Source organism: Tamandua tetradactyla, chromosome 7 (genome assembly GCF_023851605.1).
Source record: "Tamandua tetradactyla isolate mTamTet1 chromosome 7, mTamTet1.pri, whole genome shotgun sequence".
Classification (NCBI taxonomy): Eukaryota; Metazoa; Chordata; class Mammalia; order Pilosa; family Myrmecophagidae; genus Tamandua; species Tamandua tetradactyla.
Window position 1 is genome coordinate 13708739 of NC_135333.1, and position 23914 is coordinate 13732652.

At 37.5% G+C, this 23914-nt stretch overlaps 1 pseudogene; it reads right to left on the minus strand.

Annotated features, from left to right (window-relative positions):
- Positions 1 to 4260: 4260 nt before the first annotated feature.
- Positions 4261 to 5731, minus strand: LOC143689496 (glyceraldehyde-3-phosphate dehydrogenase-like; annotated as a pseudogene).
- Between the last annotated feature and the right edge of the window lie 18183 nt (positions 5732 to 23914).

Below are 23914 nucleotides of genomic sequence, written 5' to 3' on the forward strand. Positions count from 1 at the left end.
AACTAATTTATCGTACTATTCAACATCTGTTTCCTTATTGATCCTCTGTCTAGATGTTCTAGCCATTGATGAACATAGTGTATTGAAGTCTCCAACTATTATTGTATAACTATTTACTTCCCCTTCCAATGCTATCAGTTGTGCCTCACATATTTTGGGGCACTCTGGCTTGGTGCATAAATATTTATGTTGTTAAATCTTTGATGAATTGTTCCTGCTTTTAATACATGGTGTCCTTCTTTGTCTCTTAACTGTTTTCCATTTGAAGTCTAATTTGTTGGATATTAGTATAGATACCCCCCACTCTTTTCTGGTTGTTGTTTGCATGAAATATCTTTTCCCAACTTTTCATTTTCAACTTATTTTTGTCCTTAGGTCTAAAGTCAATCTCCTATAACAGCATATAGATAGGTCCTGTTTTTCAATCCACTCTGCTAGTCTATGTCTTTTGATTGGGGAGTGTAATCCATTAATATTAAATGTTATTATGATAAAGACAGTACTTCCTTCTACCATTTTATCTTTTGGATTTTATATGTCATATTTTTTTTCTTTTTTTTCACCCTTACAGATAGTTTTCATTTCTACATTCTTCTCTAGATCTCTTGCTCTCCTGTTTCTATCTTCTTGTAGTGTTCCATTTAGTATTTCTTTTAGGGCAGGTGTCTTATTCACAAATTCGGTAACTATTTATCTGAAAATATTTTAAACTCTCCCTTATTTTTGAAGGGCACTTAGCAGTTTTCTCTTTTAGTATCTGAAATATGGCATAGCATTGCCTTCTCACCTCCATGGTTTCTGCACATAGTCTTATTGAGCTTCCCTTTTATGTGATGAATTGTTTTTCTCTTGCTGCTTTCAGAAGTCTCTCTTTGTCTTTCACATTTGACAATCTGATTAGTAGTGTCTTGGAGTAGGTCTATACGAATCTATTCTGTTTGAAGTACACCGTGCTTCTTGAATCTGTAATTTTATGCTTTTCATAGGAGATTGAAAATTTTCAGTGATTATTTCCTCCATTATTCTTTCTGCCCATTTTCCCTTCTCTTTTCATTAATATGTATATGAATGTGCTTCATGTTGTCATTTAATTTCCTGAAAACCTACTTATATTTTTCCATTCTTTTCCGTTTGTTCTTTGTGTGTAGGATTTCAAATGTTCTGTCCTTTAGTTCACTAATCCTTTCTTCTGCCTCTTCAAATGTGCTGTTGTAAGTCTCCACTGTATTTTTCATCACTTCTATTATGCCTTTCATTCTCATGAATTCTGTCATTTGTTTTATCAAGCTTTTGAGTTGTTCTTTATGGTCACCCAATGTCTTCTTTACATCCTTATATATTTTGTCATATCTTCCCTCAAAACTTATTGATTTGATTTTGAACTGATTTAGCATTTTTGTTTGAACATTAATTAGTTGTTTCAACTTATTATCTCATTTGAAGTGTTAGTTTGTTTCTTTGACTGGGCCATATCTTCATCTTTCATAGTGTGACTTGTAATTTTTTTTGTTGCCTTGGCATCTGATTTCCTTGATTAGTTTATTCTCTGGGTTGTTTTCACTCTCTTACATAGGGTTTTCTTGTTGGTTGACTTTGTTCTTTATATGTTCTTTGGCATTCAGTTCAACTATTATAGACCTCTAGCATAGCTTCTGTTTTTCAGCTCTTGTTTTTCTGCTTCTTGCCCTGCCTAAATTGCACCTTTTTTATTTTGAGGAGGGTCTCCTCAAATATAATAGCGCCCCTATCAGATTTTCTCAGATTAGACAAGCCCAGGTCTCAGGAAGAAAGTAATCAGTTTCAAGTTTTCCTTAGGATGAGGTCAACAGGTTTTCAGCAATTTATGTGACACCTCTAGCCTCTGCTTTTCCTATCCTTCCCAACAGTTTGTGTGTGTTAGCCTGCAGCTCCCACTTGCATAAAGTGGTGCAGTGACTTTAATTCTAAGCAGACCCTATACCTGCTATGGGTGTGGTTGAGAGAGAGCTTGAGTTAGAAGGCAGGCTTAGGGCTTAGCCCCTGGGGTCTGAATTCTCTGAGTGAGGGCTGTGATTTGAGCTATGCCCCACTCACATTCCCTTTCTTGGAGGAGATAAGCCCTTTAGGGAATTATCTCCTTCGCTTGACTCATTACTTTGTCTTTCAGAGCTATCTTTTTTTTATCGCATAATTGTGTATTCATCACCATGATCATTTTTTAGAACATTTGCATCACTCCAGACAAATAAATAAAAAGAAAAAAGAAAAAACTCATAACCTTATCCTTTTCTCTCATTGACCACTAGTATTTCAATCTACCTAATTTTTTACCCTTTATCCTTCCCCTGCCATTATTTACTTTTTTGCCCTTATTTTTTTTTACTCATATGTCCATACTCTGGATAAAAGGGGCATTAGACACAAGGTTTTCACAATCACATGGTCACATTGTAAGAACTACATAATTATACAATTATCCCCAAGAAGCAAGGCTACTGGAACACAGCTCAACAGTCTCAGGTGCTTCCCTCCAGTCACTCCAATACACCATAAACTAAAAAGAGATATCTATGTAATGCATAAGGATAACCTCCAGGCTAATGTCTAGACTCTGTTTGAAATCTCTCAGCACTGGAACTTTATTTTATCTCAGTTCTTTCTTTCCCCCTTTTGATCAAGGAGGAAGCTCATTCTGGAAGTCCTGGCCCACATTGCCAGGGAGATTTACAACCCTGAGAGTCATGTCCCACATAGGGGGGAGGACAGTGAGTTTGCCTGCTGAGTTGACTTAGATAGAAAGAGGCCACATCTGAGCAACAAAAGAGGTCCTCTGGGGTGACTCTTAGGCATAATTATAAGTAGGCTTAGCTTCTTTGTAGGAATAAGTTTCATGGGGGTGAACCCCAAGATTGAGGGTTAAGTCTATTGAATTGGTTGTCCCTACTGTTTGCAAGAATATCAGCAATTCCACAGATGGGGAAGTTGATATTTCCTCCTTTCTCCCCACTCCCCCAAGAGGATTTTGCAAATACTTTTTTATTCTCTCAGACCTATCTTAACAACTGACAACTGAAAATGCCGGAGGCTTTCTCTAATGAACATGTTAGAATAGTTTAGGAAAAGAAAAAAAAAAAGAAAAGAAAGCCTTTTTCAGAGCCATCCCTAGCCCCCAAGTTTAGTCTGCCAAGAGCTGGAGTTGGTAGCCTGTTTGATGTGCCTTTTTCTTAGGACCCAGCCTTTTTCTAAGCTCAGCTGACTCCAAAAATCTCGTTTTTTTTTTTTTTTTTTTTTTGTCAGCCCTGCTTCTTTTCTGTGAGGAAAGACTTCAGGATTCCTTTTCTGCTTGTTCCTGGTTTATCTGTGCTTAAAGCTTGTTTTCAGCATCCAAATTTGTCAATTAAAACCACATTTGGAGATTGGCTGTGCTTTCTTCCCCTGTTTCCAGCAGAGACTGCTGCTTTTATTCCACAGGGAAGAGTCTCCAACAGAGGTTGCCATGTCAGTGGGGAAAAAGCACCAGCCTCCAGAGTTTGGGGGCTTTTAGTTACAGTTCTGTGCCATGATCCCAGCCCTTTCATTCATTCCAGATTATTGTACCATGTGTGCCTAGTCACAGATGCCCCCCAAACATGTGTTCCAGATAGTTTCTGGCTATTTACTAGCTGCTCTAAAGGCCCAACTAAATTCCACACCTTCCTGTCGTTCCATCTTGCCCTTCCCCACCTATATCTTTTTAATATCTTCATTAATGTAATTTTACCTCCGTTTTCACTCCTGATATTGCTTGTACGATCTGTCACTTTTGTTTTTGATCTACCTTTTGCTTTCTTATTTTTGAACTTAATTTTATCTTCTTTATAGAAATCTGTTTTTATGTTCATAATTCTCTTCTTTCAATTTTCTTTTGATTAATCTTGATATACTTTTCATAACTCTTTGTGCTTGATGTTTATTTCGTTACTTTCATTCCTTCTTCATTTCTATTGTAAGCATTTAAGGTCACACATTTCTTTCTTTATTCTACTTTAGTTGCATCCTACTCAAACTGACACATTCTATTTTTATTGTTGTTCACTTCTTTTTTTGGCTGGGTTTACTTTATTGATGGTACGTGACAAGGTAGTGCTCTCAACCCCTCCCCTTCTTCGGGGGTCTGGGATGGAAGCTGTGGAGGATGGGGGATTCTCAGTACTGGGGAATGGAGTTGGGGCCAGGACTTCCTACGAGCTGATAGCCTCTCTTCCTCTCATGCTGCCACTGGGGCTGGTGGTCCAGGGGCTCTTACTCCTTGGAGGCCATGAGGACCATAAGGTCCACCACCCTGTTGCTATGGCCAAATTCATTGCCATACCAGGAAATGAGCTTAACGAAGTGGTCGTTGAGGGCAATGCCAGCCCCAGTATCAAAAGTGGAAGAGTGGGTGTCACTGTTAAAGTTGCAGGAGACAACCTGGTCCTTGGTGTAGCCCAGGATGCTGTTTAGGGGGCCCTCTGATGCCTGCTTCATCACTTTCTTGATGTTATCATACTTAGCCATTCTCTCCTGTTGGCAGGTCAGATCCACAATGGACACATTGGGGTTGGAGACATGGAAAGCCATGCCAGTAAGCTTCCCTTTCAGTTCTGGGATGACTTTGCCCACCACCTTGGCAATACCAGCAGAACAGATGATATTCTGGGCAGCCCCATGGCTGTCATGCCACATTTTTCCAAGGGAGCCATCCACAGTCTTCTGGGTGGCAGTGATAGTGTGGATGGCGGTCACGAGTCCCTCCATGATGCCAAAGTTGTTGTTCTAGTTTGCTAGCTGCCGGAATGCAACACACCAGAGACGGATTGGCTTTTAATAAAAGAGGACTTATTTTGTTCGTTCTTCAGAGGAAAAGCAGCTAAGTTTCCACTGAGGTTCTTTCTTACGTGGAAGGCACAAGATGGTCTCTGCTGGTCTTCTCTCCAGGCCCCTGGGTTCCAACAACTTTCCCCGGGGTGACTTTCTTTCTGCATCTCCAAAGGCCTGGGCTGAGCTGCTAGTGCTGAGATGAGGAATGCTGAGTTGCTTACAGTGCTACGTTGCAATCTCCCATTTAAGCACCAGCCAATTAAGTCAGACGTCACTCATTGCAGCAGACACGCCTCCTAGCTGACTCCAGATGTAACTGGCAACAGATGAGGTTCACGCACCATTGGCTTATGTCCTCAGCAATAAGACTAGGTATGCTCACCTGGCCAAGTTGACAACTGAATCTAACACAGTTGTCATGGATGACCTTGGGCAGGGGGGCAGGCAGTTGGTGGTGCAGGAAACATTACTGATGATCTTGAGGGAGTTGTCATACTTCTCATAATTCATGCCCATCACAAACATGGGGGCATTAGCTGAAGGGGCAGAGATGATGACACTTTTGAAGTGTAATTGGCACTACGCTTCCAGTGAGTCCCAGCTTTCTACATGGTTGTGCAGATACTAGTGACTCCACAACATATTCATCAGAGCATCACCCCATTTGATGTGGGTGGGATCTCACCCCTGGAAATAGTAATAGGATTCCCATGGATGGCAAGCTTCCCATTCTCAGTCTTGATGGTGCTTTTGAACTCGCCATGGGTGGAATCATATCGGAACATGCAGACATGTAGTGGAGGTCAAGGAAGGGGTCATTGACAGTAACAACTTGTACTTCACCAGAGTTGACAGCTGCCCTAGTGACCAGGTGTCCAATAGAGTCAAATCCGTTTATTCCAACCTTCACCATCATGCCTCAGACATGCAACTGGCACCGCAAGAAAGATGAGGCTGTCTGTCGAGTGGGGAGGAGCAGAGAGCTGTTCACATTTAAATGTGATCTGATTTTCTTTGTAATTTATTTTTTCACCCATGTTTAATTATGGGTGTGCTTTTAATTATCAGTAATATGGGGATTTATTTTTACAATTGTTTTCTAATTTGATTGCATTGTAATGAGATATTAGGAAGAAATGATTGCAGTCTTTGAAATTTATTGAAACGTTAAATTTAAGTTGCAACATATGGTCAAATTTTGTAAATTTTCTGTGTGTGCTTAGAAAGCATATATTCATTAATTTGGGGGTCCAATATCTGTATATGTATGTTAGGTCTAGTTTCTAAATGTGTTATTTAAATATTCCATATCTTTACTGATTTTTGATCTGCTTGTACTGATTTTTGGTCCATGTAGTTTAACAATTAATGAGATTAAAATCTTCTATCATGATGGTTTGCTTTCATATTTCTTCTGGTAGTTCTATTCATAGTTTGCTTTATATATTTTGGGTCATATTATTAATGCATTAAATCTAAAATTATTATCTAAACCTTGTGATTTTCAATCTGAATGATATGATTCTTTCTGTCTCCAGAATTTTTTTTTCCTTAAAGTTCTATTTTATCTTTTATCAGCATGATAAGACCTGGGAATACAGACATAGCCCCTGCCTTGTGATATTGCACTTGGTGACAGCTGGGTGCATGTGGCAACCTGGCTAGTGATGGTATCCAGTTATCTGGTCTGGCCAGCACTGGCTTAACCATTACTGCCAGGAAGTTTCATGGACTTAAATCATCAGTCAATTGATTGCATCTGTGGCTGATTACATCTACAATCAACTAAGAAGAGTCTCTTCCACAATGAGAGTACCCAATTTGTTGGACTAATCCAATCAAATGGATGTAATCCAATCGGTTGGAAACTTTTAAGGGAAAGGTGATACCTTAGCAGTCAGCAGAAAGAACTTTCATTTTTACTTCAGCAGCCAGCCTTTCCTGTGAATTCATCAAAGACCTTCGTGATTGCTGCTAGCTCGCAGCCTGCCCTACAGAGTTTGGGTTCCTAATCCCCACAGTCACATGAGAAGACACTTTTATAAAACCTCATATTTACAGGTATCTTCTGTTGGCACTATTTCCCTTGAGAACTGTGACTAACACACAATCTATTACAGGAGGTGTTAAATATTAGGGAAGTTTTCACTACAAACCTCTTTGTAGTAAATATAGAAACCCTCATCCTCAGAGATTAAGAAAAACTGAACTAAAAAAACTATTCAAATATTGTTATTTTATAACTTATCTAAACTCCCCTCACCTACCCCCTTATACGCTTATGCCTTAGGTCCATAGGGAGATGACAAGGACATTTCCTTTTTCATTTCTGTATTCTGTACAAACAGACCTATATTAAATGCCATCTTTTTTTTGTTGTTGTGGGAGATGGGGTCTGTTAAGCAACCTCTTCCTCTAACAGCTGTTTCTACTTATATTCACATGGCAACTGCAGGAGCTGATGTTTTTTATTAAAATGACCTTGACACATAGATTTGTTTAGACCATTTGTAAACATTTCACGCAGGCATGGTTGGCCAGGAGCTTTCACCTGTAACTGAAAGAGAGAAGTCAGTTCTAATAGAGTATCTGAATGATGAGGTGTAGAACTAAGGATGTGATAGTTGCCATCTTCCCTCATATGTACCAGAGAACCGGAAGAGGTCAGAATATGCAAAGACAAAAAGAAGAATGAAGCAGATGCACAGAAAAAAAGAGGAGAAAAAAAGGAGTTGCAAAAAGGGTCTTGCTTTGTTTTCTGGTTCCAGTGGCTCCTGAAGTCCAGCCAGTTTCTTCTTCTTAGGTCCTTTAAAAAATGTTTTACCTTTCTGCTTAAGCTAGCTTAAGTTGTGCCTCCGTGACTTGCAATTTGTGGTAATCACTAATGTTGATCATCAAATATTTTTATCTTGTTACCTTCTGAAAACATGATAGTTTTGTACTCCTTCCCCCCACCCCCTCCATACATAGTTGAGTGGGATCATGTGGCTAGTTCTGGGCAATGAGTTGTGCGCTGAGGTTACATGTGTCACTTCAACGACACAGAATTTTTTGCTAGTTCCAGGCCATCAGAACTCTTTCCTTCACTATGGATTCCAGCAGCATTTGAAATGATGGCTACTCTGTCCTTCAAGGCCCCAATATGAGAAGACAAGGAGCCAAGATCCCAGCTAATTTAAGAAGGAAATGTAACATAGACAAGTAATAAAACTTTGTTGTTATAAGCCACTATGATTTTGAAGTAGTTTGCTACTTTCGCATAAATTAAATTATTCTGCTTGATATACAACCAAAATAGCTTTAACTAATAAAACCAGCTAATTTCAGAAATAAAGACATTAATCTGAGACAATTTGCAGCCCAGTTTGCAGGTATGAAACCAATCTATGTGGTATCAGGGTAAGATTCTGTGTTTATGCCTATAATTATGGGAAACTCAGAGTTACGATAATTTTCGGATTCATATCATATTAATAAAATCATGTTTTTTAGGAACAGGTGACTCTATAACTTTTAAAAAAAGAAATTTCAATTAGGCTCCAGTTTGTCATAAACAAGGAGATAATCAAGTCTGAAAGAACAGATTTAATTGCATAGGCTTGCCAGGAAGTCTATCTGTCAGGGAAAGAAAAGCTGTGGTTTTGGTGACCACAGCTGGCAGACCTTACCAATTTCCACATATCCTGGCTTCTGAATTTGAATTCTCAGGAGCTACTGTGAATGACAATCCTTCCTTTGTGTGTTAAAATAAAAGTTACCCACTTTTTTTGTTTGTTTGGTGAGGAAGGAATGATACAGATTCTATAATTTGGGATAATGAATGCATCTGAGTTTTTGGAATCTTAGATTTACAAAATCCACAGATTCATATAACACTAGAGTTAACTGTGTTTGGAAAAGAGAAACTAAAACCCAGAGAGTGGAAGTTGGCATGTCTAAGGCTTGCACAGCTAATTGGTGATATAATCAGATACAGAAGAATAAGACTATGTCTCCTGGCTGCCAGTTTAGTGGTCTTACTGCTTCAGCCTGGAGGGATTAGGGAGGAAATTAATAATACCGTTTATATATATGGAATTTTTACTTTATACAATGTCGTGAGATTTGTTTTTTTTATTTTTATGTTTATAGTGTTTTGTAGGATAAAGGCATAGTCTCCCCGTAGTTTAATTTTTGTTACACATCCACAGCTAGAAATTACTCCCACACTTATTATTTCAACAAAATTCACACAGATTTCAGAATAGTTTGTAGCTATTATTCTGCAGATGATCTAGCATCTTCTGAGAAGGCTTATTGTGCTACTCTGGGACCTATGTGGAAAAGAGGCTGAGAAGCAAAGAATTGAAAGGAGTTACAAAAGCAGAAGTACAAATGTAAAAGTCCAGATCAGAGGGCACCAAAGATGGGGAGCAAGGTGCAGGAAGGCAAAAAGGCACCCACAGCCAAGTTCGGGATGACTCACTAGCTTCTAGAAAAGGAGAATCAATAAGGGAGATATGGAAAATGGCTCCCCCAAATTATGCCATTACATCCCAAAGTTTCATAGCACTTAGAGGGGGGGAAATGAGTGAAAGAGTCACAGAAAATAATAGCAATGGTGAAAAGATCCAAGTGGGACTTTGAATCATTCATTCATTCATTCTGTAAATATTTATTGAGCACCTACTATAGAAGACATTGTTCTAGACACTGGAGATAGAGAGGTGAACAGACATAACAAAAATTTTGCCCTAATTGAGCATACTTTCCAGGGACAAAGAAGGACAAAAACCAAATGATTAAGTAAGTGTATTTTATGTCAGAAATAGATTAAAGACCACGAAGAATAGTAAAGCAGGAAGGGGAAAGGCAGTGCTAATGGGGAATGAAAGAGGTGTTACCATTTATATAAAATAGTAAAGTCTGATCTAATAAAAATAATACTTGATCAAAAATCCAAAGAAGTGAAGGACACACATGAAGCATTCTGGAAGGTAGTATTCTACACAGAGGAGAATAACATAAGCAATGTCCTGAGGCAAGAACATGCTTCCTGTGTTTGGAGACTAGCAAAGAAGCCAGAGTGTCTGGAACAGAATTGGTAAAGGAGAGAATATATGGGGTCAGCAAAACAGCTGATCAAATAAGACCTTTCAGGTCATGGAAAGGCTTTGATCTTTACTGAGTGAGAAAAGAAACCATTTGAAGAGTTCTCAGCAAAGGAGTAAGATGAACGGACTGGGAATTGAACAGAATTTTCTCATTGTTTTAAGATAATAGGAAGTAAGAGTTCGGAGGTGGCAGGGGAGAAGGATGGAAGCAGGGAAATTGGTTAGACAGGTATTGCAAGTGGATGGGGTGATACCAGTGAAGTTTGAATTTTTGGTATAATTTGAAGGTAGACACACAAGGTTTGCTAATGGATTGTATGTAAATCAGTATACAAAGAGGTGAGTCTAAATGCATTTGTATAGAAAGAGATGGTCTGAGCAACTGAAAGAACTGCGTTGCCATTTACTTCTTGGGGGAGAATAGAGAAGAGCAGATTTTGCAGGAAAAAACCCAGGAGTTTCATGTAGATTATGTTAAATTTGACATATGTATTATATTTCAGAATGTAATATTAAGTAGGTGATTGGAATAGAAATAGGAGTTCAGGAACAAGTCTGAGCTCAAACTATAAATCAAAGGTGAAATTTATATTTCATCAATGTAAGAGTGCCATTTAAAACCATGAGACTTGATGTGTCATCAAGGGAGTGCCTGTGAATAGAAAAGATGCATGACATTTCGGGCATTACAATAATTAGAAGCATGGAAGATTGGAGAGAATGAGCAAAAGAGAAAAAAGGGGGGAAAAAAAAAACTGGCATGGGTCTAAGAGGAGAATCAATAGAGAGTGATGTTCCAGGAAAGAAGTGAAATAAGTGCTTAAGGAAGAAGTGTGTGATCAATTCTATCTTGTGCTAGGAAGAAATAAAATAATATGAAGATTAAGAATTAACTATTGAGTTTATAACATGGAGGTCACTGCTGACCTTGACAAAACCTGTTTCAGCTTAGTACTCAGAATAAAAGAAAGCGTAACTGGAGTGAGTTCAAGAAAGGAAAACAAAACCAAACCAAACAAAAAGAGAAGTTCTAATTTGAAGGAAGAAGGACGTGAAAGTCCTATATTCCCACAGCAACAAGAAGAAAAATCTGAAAAAATAATAATCATATTTTTTTATGGGCTTATTGAAGAACTTTTGAGGCAAGGAAGCCCTGGTGAATTGAATTCCAAAAAGCAAATGCCATTTAAAGCTCAGGGAATCATGGCAACTTCCATATCTCAGGGATGCTCCTGACCTGGTCTGGGCAAACAGAAAGTCGGGTCCTACCATAAACGATCAAACTTTACAGAGACAAAAAAAAGTCAGTTAAGCCTAGGCTCACCGTAGGCTGCTGAGATAGACTGAAATCTATACAGGAATCTCAAATGCAAAAACCAAGAAATATTAGGTGACAATCCCCCATTCCTTTCTGCCCTTGAAATTTGTAGAGAAAATAGCAGTGGAAGAGAGCTTAGAAAACAGAGAGAAAACATGTATATTTTTAAAGATTTTCCCTGTGTATTCTCATACTACTTAGGTTTTGAGAACTTGCTGGAGTTGAATCCAAAGGTGAATAAAAATATTTGAACTTGTTGTTTAATTTCTCCCCCTCTCCCAATCAAATACTGACTGAAAAAAAAAGCATTGGTGGCATGTGGGAGTTTGAAGGTTGAGCTAATCACGTATGACCTCAGTCCTAGCTCGTGAAACTGTAGGAGGAATCTCAATGGCTTGTCCCTCAATTTAGCTGACACACAGAAGAAACATTTTGGGCTCTCTGGAAATAAATAAAAATGAAGCTAAATGGTAGATTTAAACCTCACTGTATCAATACACATTAAATGTGAATTAATAATTCAAATAAAAGACAGCATTTGTTGGAATGGATAAAAGTAAGACCCACTCATATGCTGTTTACAGAAGATGCGATTTATTTTATTATTTTTTTCAAAGAATGCAATAGCATTTTTCCTCCTATATGCTGAAATATACACTCTTTGTATCAGATTTATAACACTGAAGTAGTTCATGCAAGAACTTATTTATATTTGTAGTGTTAATTGGTGGTACACATGAGTTTATGCTACCCCTTTCAATTATGTTCACCTTCACTATGGTAATATTACTTATAGAACCACTAGTGAACAGCCTTCACTTCTATCTATTCCCTTATAAGTTCAACCTCATTAGCTAACTGTTCACCCATATCAAGCTTTCATGAATCTCTAGGTCCCCTATATTCTGTATTACAAACTTCCAAATTTAGGTTTACCATGGATATAAAAATAGAACCATACAGTAGCTATCCTTTTATGCCTGGCTTATTTCACTCAGCATTATGTTCTCAGTCTATCTCGTCATGGACATCATTTCATCTTATTGCTGCATAATATTCCATGATACGTATATATCACATTTTATTAATCCACTCATCTGTTGATGGGCACTTGGATTGTTTCCATCTTTTGACGATTGTGAATAATGCTGTCATGAACATCAGTGTGTAAATGTCTGTTTGTGTCACTGCTTTCAGTTCTTTGGGGTATGCTCTAGTTTGGTAGCTGCTGGAATGCAATATACCAGAAACGGAATGGCTTTTAAAAGGGAGAATTTAAAGAGTTGCAAGTTTACAGTTCTAAGGCCGAGAAAATGTCCCAATTACAACAAGTCTATAGAAATGTCCAGTCACAGGCATCCAGGGAAAGATACCTTGAGTCAAGAAGGCCGATGAAGTTCAGGGTCTCTCTCTCTCAAGTGAGAAGACATGTGGTGAACACAGTCAGGGCTTCTCTCTCAGCTGGAAGGGCATATGGCGAACATGGCATCGTCATCCGCTAGTTTCCTCTCCTGGCTTCTGGTTTCATGAAGCTCCCTGGGAGGTGTTTTCCTTCTTCATCTCCAAAGGTTGCTGGCTCGTAGACTCTCTGCTTCCTGGTGCTGCAGATTCTCTGCTTTCTCTGAATCTCTCATTCTCCAAAATATTTCCTCTTTTATAGGACTCCAATAAACCAATCAGGACCCACCCAAATGGGTGGAGACATGTCATCCCCTAATCCAGTTTAACAACCATTCTTGACTAAATCACATCATCCAGGGAGATGATCTGATTACAGTTTCAAATGTACAGTATTGAATAGAGATTATTCTACCTTTATGAAATGAGATTTATATTAAACATGGCTTTTCTTAGGGGGCATACTTCCTTTCAAACCAGCACAGGGTATATACCAAGTAGTGTTATTGCTGGGTCATAGGGCAACTCGATATTTAGTTTCCTGAGGAACCACCAGACTGTCTTCCGTAGTGACTGTACCATTATACATTCCCACCAGCAGTGCATAAGTGACCTAATTTTTCCACATCCTCTCCAACATGGGTAGTTTACTGTTTGTTTAATAGCTGCCACTCTTGTAGGTGTGAAGTGGTATCTCATTGTAGTCTTGAGCTGCACTTCCATTATAGCTAATAAGAATAGGCCTCACTTCATGTGCTTTTGAGCCATCTGTATTTGTTCTTCAGAAAAAATGTCTATTCGTATCTTTAGCCCACATTTTAATTGGGTTGCTTGTTCTTTTGTGGTTTAATGGTATGATTACTTTATGTATAGGGATATCAAACCTTTATCCAATGTGTGACTTCCCATTATTTTTTCCCATTGATTTGGCTGCCTCTTCACCTTTTTGACAAAGTCTTTTGAGGCACAAAAGCATTTGATTTTGAGGATTTCCCATCTATCTATTTTTTTCTTTTGCTGCTTGTGCTTTGGGTGTAATGTTTAGGAAGCTACTTCCTATTACTAGGTCTTGAAGATGTTTCCCCACATTTTCTTCTAGGAGTTTTATGGTACTGGTTCTTATATTTAAATATAAGAAGATGCATTTTAAATATAAAAGCATAGGTAGGTAAAAGTAAAAGCATGTGAAAAGATATACCTTATAATCTCTAATTATAAGAAAACTTCTATGAAAATGTTGACACCATCCAAGCAGTATTATCAGAAGTAAAGAAAGATATTTCATACTGATAAAAAAATGTCAAGTTATCAGGGTGAGATAACAATCCTAATTGTGTATTTCCCCAAGAACAGAGCTTCAAAAAACAAGAAACAAATATTGCATAACTGGAAATGCACAAATCACAACTACAGTTGGAGACTTTAACATTCATTTCTCAAAAACCGATGAATAAATAGGCAAAATGTCATCAAAATTTGAATGTAAGCAAGCCATAATGTCAAATGTGCTATCAACAAATGTTAATGAGTCATAAATATGAAATGATTGAAATCTTAATAAACGTGCTTTCAGACCAAATGAGAATTAAATTAGAACTTAATAACAAAAAGATACCTGGAAATTTCCCAAATACTTGGAAATTAGGAACATATTTCTAAATTTTCCCCGAGTTAAAGAAATAACAAGGGAATTTAGAAACTATCGAAAGTTGAATGATAAGAAAAATAAAGCATTTGTGGATGAAGCAAAAGCAGTCTTTAGACATAAATTTAGAACTATAACTTGTTTATATTAGGAAAGAAGGATTCAGTTTTATGGTACTGGCTCTTAAATTTACATCTTTTATCCATTTTGAATTAATTTTTTTATAGGGTGTTAGGTAGGGTCCTCTTTCATTCTTTTAGCTGTTGGTGTTCAATTCTCCCATGCCTGTTTATTGAAAAGACTATTCTGTTCCAGTTCGGTGGATTTGGGGGTCTTATCAAAGATCAGTTTTCCATAAATTGAGCGGTCCACCTCTGCCTTCTCAATTCTATCCTATTGGTTGATACTTTCAATTCTGTGCCAGAACCATGCTGTTTTGACCACTGTGGCTTTATAGTAAGTTTTAAAATCAGGAAGTGATAGTCCTCCCACTTGCGCTTATTTCTTAGAATATCTTTAGCCAGTTGGGCTCCCTTTCCTTCCAAATATATGTGATGATAATCAGCTCTTCTAAGTCTTCAAAGCAGGTTGTTGGGATTTTGGTTGTTATTGCATTGAATCTGTAGATCAGTTTGGGTAGAATTGACATCTTAATGATGTTCAACTTTCCTATCTGTGAGCATGGAATAGCTTTCTATCTATTTAGGTCACTTTTTATTTCTTTCAGCAATTTTTTTGTAATTTTCCGTGTACAAGTCCTTGACATCCCTGGCTAGGCTTATTCCTATATACCTGATTATTTTGATTGCTGTATTGAATGGAATTTTTTCCTTGTCTCCTCAGATAGGTTATTGCTTGTGTATAGAAACATCACTGATTTTTGTACATTAATCTTGCGTCCCACCACTGCTGAATATGTTTATTATCTCAAGTAGCTTTGCCCTAGATTTCTTGGGGTTATCTAAGTATAGGATCATGTCATCCGCAAATAATTAAAGTTTTACTTTTTTTCTGTCCTATTTGGAGGACATTAATTTCTTTTTCTGGTCTAATTGCTCCAGCTAATCTGGAGCACTGTCCTACTTCTAGGACAATGTTGAATAATAGTGGTGTCAATGGGCATCCTTGTCTCATTCCCAACCCTAGGGGGAATGCTTTCAGTCTCTCACTGTTAAGTATGATGCTGGCTATGGGTTTTTCATATATTCCCTTTATGATAGTGAGAAAATTTCCTTCTATCCTTATCTTTTGAAGTGTTTTGATCAAGATAGTATACTGGATTTTGTTGAATGCTTCTTCAGCATCAATTGATATGATCCTGTGTTTTTTTCCTTTTGATTTGTTAATATGCAGTATTGATTTTTCTTGTGTTCAACCACCCTTGCATGCCTTGTATAAACCCCACTTGGTCATGTGTAATTCTTTTAATGTGTTGCTGGATTCAATTAGCTAGTATTTGGTTAAGAATTTTTGCATCTATGTTCATTTGAGGAGATTGATCTGCAGTTTTCCTTTCTTGTAGCATCTTTATCCAGTTTTGGTATTAGAGTGATGTTACCTTCATAAAATGAGTAAGGTAGCATTCCTTTATCCCCAAGTTTTTGGAAGAGTTTGAGCGGGATTGGTGTTAGTTCTTTTTGGAATATTTGATAAAATTCACCTGTGAAGCCATCTCATCCTGGGCTTGTCTTTATGGGAAGATTTTAGATGACTGATTGAATCTCTTTACTTGTAATTGTTTTATTGAGTCTTCTATTTCTTGTCAAGTTAGTATTGGTAATTCATGTGTTTCTAGGAATTTGTCCATTTCATCTAAGTTGTCTAGTTTCTTGGCATATAGTTTTTCATAATATTCTCATGATTTAAAGCATTCCTTCATGATCTGTGGTAACAAACCCCTCTCATTTCTAATTTATTTATTTGCATTCCCCCTCTCTGTCTCTGTCTCTTTTTTTTCCTCTGTTAGTCTAGCTAGGGGTCCATCAATTTTATTGATTTTCTCAAAAAACCAACTTTTGGTTTTCTTGATACTTTCTATTGTTTTATTGTTCTCCAGTTTGTTTGTTTCTGCTTTGATGCTTGTTATTTCTCTTCTTTTATTTGCTTTGGGGTTAGTTTGCCATTTTTTTCTCTACATTCTCCAGGTGAGCAATTAAATCCTGAAGTTTTGCTCGTTCTTATTTTTTCATACAGGCATTTGCAATAAATTTCCCTCTCAGCACTGCCTTTGCTGTATCCCATAAGTTTTGATGTGCTATATTCTCATTATCATTCATTTCCAGATATTTACTGATTTCTCTAGCAACTTCTTCCTTGACCCAATGATTATTTAAGAGTGTGTTGTTGAATCTCTATATATTTTTGAAAGCTCTGATTCTTTGGTGTTATTAATTTCCAGCTTCATTCTGTTGTGGCCAGAGAAAGTGTTTTGGATAACTTAAATCTTATTAAATTTATAAAAACTCAGTTTGTATCCCAACATTTGGTCTATCTTGGGAAAGTTCTGTGTGTACTAGAGAAAAATGTGTTTCTTGGTGTTTTGGTGTGTAATGATCTATACATGTCTATAATTCACTTATCCCATTATTTACATTCTCTATTTCCTTGTAGATCCTCTATCTGTTTGTTCTTTCTGTAGTGAAGAGTGGTGCACTGAAGTCTTATACTAATACTGTTGAAACATCTATAGCTCCCTTCAGTTTTCCCAATGTTTGCTTCATGTACTTAGGAGCTCCTTGATTGGGAACATAAACATTTATGATTGCTATTTCCTCTTGGTAAATTGTCCCTTTTATTAATTTTTAATGTCCTTCTTTGTCTCTTATGACACCTTTACATCTAAAGGTGATCTGATATTAGTATATCAGATATTAATCTGATATTAGTATAGCTACTTCTGCTTTCTTTTGCTCACAGCTTACATAGAAAATTTTTTTCCATTCTTTCACTCTCAATTTCACTGTGTTCTTGAGTCTAAGATGTGTCTCTTGTAAACAGCATATAGATGGATTATGTTTTTAAATCCATTCTGCTAGTCTGTATCTTTTAATTGGTGAGTTTAGCCCATTAACATTCAAAGAAACAACCATAAAAGTGGTTCTTGAGTCTACCATCTTATCTTTTAGTTTTTATTTGTCAAATCTATATATTCTTTTCCTTCTCTCTCTTTTTGTCCTTTAAATTACCATTGCATATATTCTTGAATTCTGTGCTCTTCTCCAGACCTCCTTTTACTGTCTTTTTTATTTTCAGCTGATAGGACTCCCTTTAGTATTTCTTGTAGGGAGGTCTCTTGTTGACTAGTTCTCTCAATCTTTGTTTGTCTTTGAAGATTTCAATCTCTTCCTCAATTCTGAAGGATAACTTGGCTGGATAAAAATTCTTGGCTGAAGATCCACTAAAAATCTTAAACATATCATACCACTGCCTTCTTCCTTCCATGGTGCCTGTTGAGTAGTCCCAAGTCAGTATGTGTTTTCCCTTTTGCATTGCAGATTGCTTTTGTTGCGCTGCTCTCAGGACTTTCTGTTTTTCTTTAACATTTGACAGTTTGATTAGTATGTGTCTTAGAGTAGACCTATTTGGATTTATTCTATTTGAAGTTCATTGGGCCTCTTTGATTTGTGTATTTATGTTTTTTATAAGGGTTGGGAAGTATTCCCTGATTATATCTTCAAGTAACTTTCCCAGCCCTTTACACTTCTCTTTTTCTTCTGAGACACCAATATTTGTGCATTTCTTATTACCTATCATTTCCATAAGATCTAGTTTCATTTTCTCTATCTTTCTTGCCATTTGCTCTTTTGTGTGCTCTAGCTTAATTGTTCTGTCTTCTACTCACTTATTCTTCCTTCTGCTTCTTCAAATCTGCTTTTGTGTGTCTCTAGTATATTTTTAATTTGGTCTTCTGTGTCTTTCAATTCTGTGAGATCTGCCATTTTTTCTATTTAATCTTTCAAATCTTCTTCATGCTCTTCTAGAGTCTTCCTGATATCCTTTATTTCTTTATTTTATTTTATTAATTAAAGAAAAAAAAGAAATTAACACAACATTTAGAAATCATTCCATTCTACATATGCAATCAGTAATTCTTAACATCATCATATAGATGCATGATCATCATTTTTTAGTACATTTGCATTGATTTAGGAAAAGAACTAGCAAAACAACAGAAAAAGATATAGAATGTTAATATAGAAAAAAATAAAAATAATAATAGTAAAAAAAAAGACACAAACAAACAAACAAACAAACAAAAACCTATAGCTCAGATGTAGCTTCATTCAGTGTTTTAACATGATTACTTTACAATTAGGTATTATTGTGCTGTCCATTTTTGAGATTTTGCATCTAGTCCTGTTGCACAGTCTGTATCCCATCAGCTCCAATTACCCATTATCTTACCCTGTTTCTAACTCCTGCTGAACTCTGTTACCAATGACATATTCCAAGTTTATTCTCGAATGTCGGTTCACATCAGTGGGACCATCCAGTATTTGTCCTTTAGTTTTTGCTAGACTCACTCAGCATAATGTTCTCTAGGTCCATCCATGTTATTACATGCTTCATAAGTTTATTCTGTCTTAAAGCTGCATAATATTCCATCGTATGTATATACCACAGTTTGTTTAGCCACTTGTCTGTTGATGGACATTTTGGCTGTTTCCATCTCTTTGCAATTGTAAATAATGCTGCTATAAACATTGGTGTGCAAATGTCCGTTTGTGTCTTTGCCCTTAAGTCCTTTGAGTAGATACCTAGCAAAGGTATTGCTGGGTCGTATGGCAATTCTATATTCAGCTTTTTGAGGAACCACCAAACTGCCTTCCACAGTGGTTGCACCATTTGACATTCCCACCAACAGTGGATAAGTGTGCCTCTTTCTCCACATCCTCTCCAGCACTTGTCATTTTCTGTTTTGTTGATAATGGCCATTCTGGTGGGTGTGAGATGATATCTCATTGTGGTTTTGATTTGCATTTCTCTAATGGCCAGGGACATTGAGCATCTCTTCATGTGCCTTTTGGCCATTTGTATTTCCTCTTCTGATAGGTGTCTGTTCAAGTCTTTTTCCCATTTTGTAATTGGGTTGGCTGTCTTTTTGTTGTTGAGTTGGGCAATCTCATTATAAATTCTGGATACTAGACCTTTATCTGATGTGTCGTTTCCAAATATTGTCTCCCATTGTGTAGGCTGTCTTTCTACTTTCTTGATGAAGTTCTTTGATGCACAAAAGTGTTTAATTTTGAGGAGCTCCCATTTATTTCTTTCTTTCTTTAGTGCTCTTGCTTTAGGTTTAAGGTCCATAAAACCGCCTCCAATTGTAAGTTTCATAAGATATCTCCCTACATTTTCCTCTAATTGTTTTATGGTCTTAGACCTAATGTTTAGATCTTTGATCCATTTTGAGTTAACTTTTGTATAGGGTGTGAGATACGGGTCTTCCTTCATTCTTTTGCATATGGATATCCAGTTCTCTAGGCACCATTTATTGAAGAGACTGTTCTGTCCCAGGTGCGTTGGCTTGACTGCCTTATCAAAGATCAAATGTCCATAGATGAGAGGGTCTATATCTGAGCACTCTATTCGATTCCATTGGTCGATATATCTATCTTTATGCCAATACCATGCTGTTTTGACCACTGTGGCTTCATAATATGCCTTAAAGTCCGGCAGCGTGAGACCTCCAGCTTCGTTTTTTTTCCTCAAGGTACTTTTAGCAATTCGGGGCACCCTGCCCTTCCAGATAAATTTGTTTATTGGTTTTTCTATTTCTGAAAAGTAAGTTGTTGAGATTTTGATTGGTATTGCGTTGAATCTGTAAATCAATTTAGGTAGGATTGACATCTTGACTATATTTAGTCTTCCAATCCATGAACATGGTATGCCCTTCCATCTATTTAGGTCTTCTGTGATTTCTTTTAACAGTTTTTTGTAGTTTTCTTTGTATAGCTTTTTTGTCTCGTTAGTTAAATTTATTCCTAGGTATTTTATTCTTTTAGTTGCAATTGTAAATGGGATTCATTTCTTGATTTCCCCCTCAGCTTGTTCATTACTAGTGTATAGAAATGCTACAGATTTTTGAATGTTGATCTTATAACCTGCTACTTTGCTGTACTCATTTATTAGCTCTAGCAGTTTTGTTGTGGATTTTTCCGGGTTTTCGACATATAGTATCATATCGTCTGCAAACAGTGATAGTTTTACTTCTTCTTTTCCAATTTTGATGCCCTGTATTTCTTTTTCTTGTCTAATTGCTCTGGCTAGAACCTCCAACATGATGTTGAATAATAGTGGTGATAATGGACATCCTTGTCTTGTTCCTGATCTTAGGGGGAAAGTTTTCAAATTTTCCCCATTGAGGATGATATTAGCTGTGGGTTTTTCATATATTCCCTCTATCATTTTAAGGAAGTTCCCTTGTATTCCTATCTTTTGAAGTGTTTTCAACAGGAAAGGATGTTGAATCTTGTCAAATGCCTTCTCTGCATCAATTGAGATGATCATATGATTTCAATCTTTTTAAATTTGTTGAGACTTGCTTTGTGACCCAGCATATGATCTATCTTTGAGAATGATCCATGAGCACTTGAGAAAAAGGTATATCCTGCTGTTGTGGGATGTAATGTCCTATAAATGTCTGTTAAGTCTAGCTCATTTATAGTAATATTCAGATTCTCTATTTCTTTATTGATCCTCTGTCTAGATGTTCTGTCCATTGATGAGAGTGGTGAATTGAAGTCTCCAACTATTATGGAATATGTGTCTACTTCCCTTTTCAGTGTTTGCAGTGTATTCCTCACGTATTTTGGGGCACTCTGGTTCGGTGCATAAATATTTATGATTGTTATGTCTTCTTGTTGAATTGTTCCTTTTATTAGTAGATAGTGTCCTTCTTTGTCTCTCAACTGTTTTACATTTGAAGTCTAATTTGTTGGATATTAGTATAGCTACTCCTGCTCTTTTCTGGTTGTTATTTGCATGAAATATCTTTTCCCAACCTTTCACTTTCAACCTATGTTTATCTTTGGGTCTAAGATGTGTTTCCTGTAGACAGCATATAGAAGGATCCTGTTTTTTTATTCATTCTGCCACTCTATGTCTTTTGATTGGGGAATTCAGTCCATTAACATTTAGTGTTATTACTGTTTGGATAATATTTTCCTCTACCATTTTGCCTTTTGTATTATATATATCATATCTGATTTTCCTTCTTTCTACATTCTTCTCCATACCTCTCTCTTCTGTCTTTTTGTATCTGACTCTAGTGCTCCCTTTAGTATTTCTTGCAGAGCTGGTCTCTTGGTCACAAATTCTCTCAGTGACTTTTTGTCTGAGAATGTTTTAATTTCTCCCTCATTTTTGAAGGACAATTTTGCTGGATATAGGAGTCTTGGTTGGCAGTTTTTCTCTTTTAGTAATTTAAATATATCATCCCACTGTCTTCTAGCTTCCATGGTTTCTGCTGAGAAATCTACACATAGTCTTATTGGGTTTCCCTTGTATGTGATGAATTGCTTTTGTCTTGCTGCTTTCAAGATCCTCTCTTTCTCTTTGACCTCTGACATTCTAACTAGTAAGTGTCTTGGAGAACGCCTATTTGGGTCTATTCTCTTTGGGGTGCGCTGCACTTCTTGGATCTGTAATTTTAGGTCTTTCATAAGAGTTGGGAAATTTTCAGTGATAATTTCTTCCATTAGTTTTTCTCCTCCTTTTCCCTTCTCTTCTCCTGTGACACCCACAACACGTATATTTGTGCGCTTCATATTGTCATTCAGTTCCCTGATCCCCTGTTCAAATTTTTCCATTCTTTTCCCTATAGTTTCTGTTTCTTTTTGGAATTCAGATGTTCCATCCTCCAATTCACTAATTCTAGCTTCTGTCTCTTTAATCTACCATTGTAGGTATCCATTATTTTTTCCAGCTTTTCTACTTTGTCCTTCACTCCCATAAGTTCTGTGATTTGTTTTTTCAGTTTTTCTATTTCTTCTTTTTGTTCAGCCCATGTTTTCTTCATGTCCTCCCTCAATTTATCGATTTCGTTTTTGAAGAGGTTTTCCATTTCTGTTCATATGTTCAGCATTAGTTGTCTCAGCTCCTGTATCTCATTTGAACTATTGGTTTGTTCCTTTGACTGGGCCGTATTTTCAATTTTCTGAGTGTGATCCATTATCTTCTGCTGGCGTCTGGGCATTTAATCAGATTTCCCTGGGTGTAAGACCCCGCAGGTTGAAAGATTTTTCTGTGAAATCTCTGGGCTCTGTTTTTCTTATCCTGCCCAGTCGGTGGCGCTCGTGGCACTCATCTGTCTGCGGGTCCCACCAGTAAAAGGTGCTGTGACCCCTTTAAGTTTGGAAAACTCTCGCTGTAGGGGGAGGTCGCCAGCCGATGCTGCTTGGGGAACGCCTGTCCAAATTTCCCAGCCGGCCCGGGGTGCCAAGCGTGGTGGGGGGGGTGCCAGCCACTGCACCTTGGGGAAGTGTCTTTCCACCTTTCCCAGCCGGACGGGGAAGCCACGTGTTTGGAAGGGACCCCGGTCGCCATTCTCCGCGTCTTGGGGATCTCCGATCCAATTCTCCCAGCTGGTCCGGGGAGCCGCGCGTGGGGGGGGCACCAGCCGCCGTGGCTTGAGAGGACCACCTGTCCAATTCTCCCAGCCAGCCTGGGAAGGAGGGAGGGAGGAACTCCGGCCGCCTGCCACCCCGGCCCGGGTAAGCCCGCGCCCCTCGGCGATCTCACCAGAGCGGGTTCTCCCAGCCAGTCAGCCATTCCAGAATGGGGTACGCTGTCTTCTTGGTCTCTGTCGTGGCTCTGGGAGCTGTTCTGTATCGTTTCTACTTTCCTAGTAGCTGTTCTGGAGGAGGAACTAATACCTGCGTGTCTTACTAAGCCGCCATCTTCTCCGGAAGTCCCTCTTCATTTTATTTTTAATATTTTTTTATATATATTATAAATTCACATACCATGTAATCATCCAACGTATACAATCAATGGTTCACAATATCATCATATAACTGTGCATTTTTCATCACAATTAACACTTTTTTTCTTTTTTGTTAAAAATAACATATACAATAAAGCAATGAATTTCAAAGCATATCATGATTAGTTGTAGAACAGATTTCAGAGTTTGGTATGGGTTACAATTCCACAATTTTATATCCTTTATTTCTTTATAAATATCCTTGAGTAGTTGTTCATATTCTGTACCCCCTCTGGAGTTTTTATTCAGTCATTTGGCTAGGCCATTTCTGCTTGGATCTTCATATGCTTTGTGACTTTCTGTTGTGTTCAGGGCATTTGACTATCTTAATATGGTTATTTTGCAAGTTGGTTTCCTTCACTCATTTAAAGTTTTGTATTTACTTGATTTTGCTTTGAAAGTTTCTTTTTGCACTTGGTTTGTCAGCTATTACCCACTAAACCAAGGTTCAAATCTCATGAGAAGATACAATTCAACTTGAGGGTCTATTAGAAGCTAGACCAGGGTGCATGGGTATTTCAGTGGTAGAATGGCTGCCCACCACATGGGAGATTTGGGCTCAACTCCCAGCCCATGCGCCCTCCAAAAACAGGAAAAAAAAAAAAGGAATATCATAATAAAATAAAATAAGACAATAATAAAAATATGATAAAACAAGA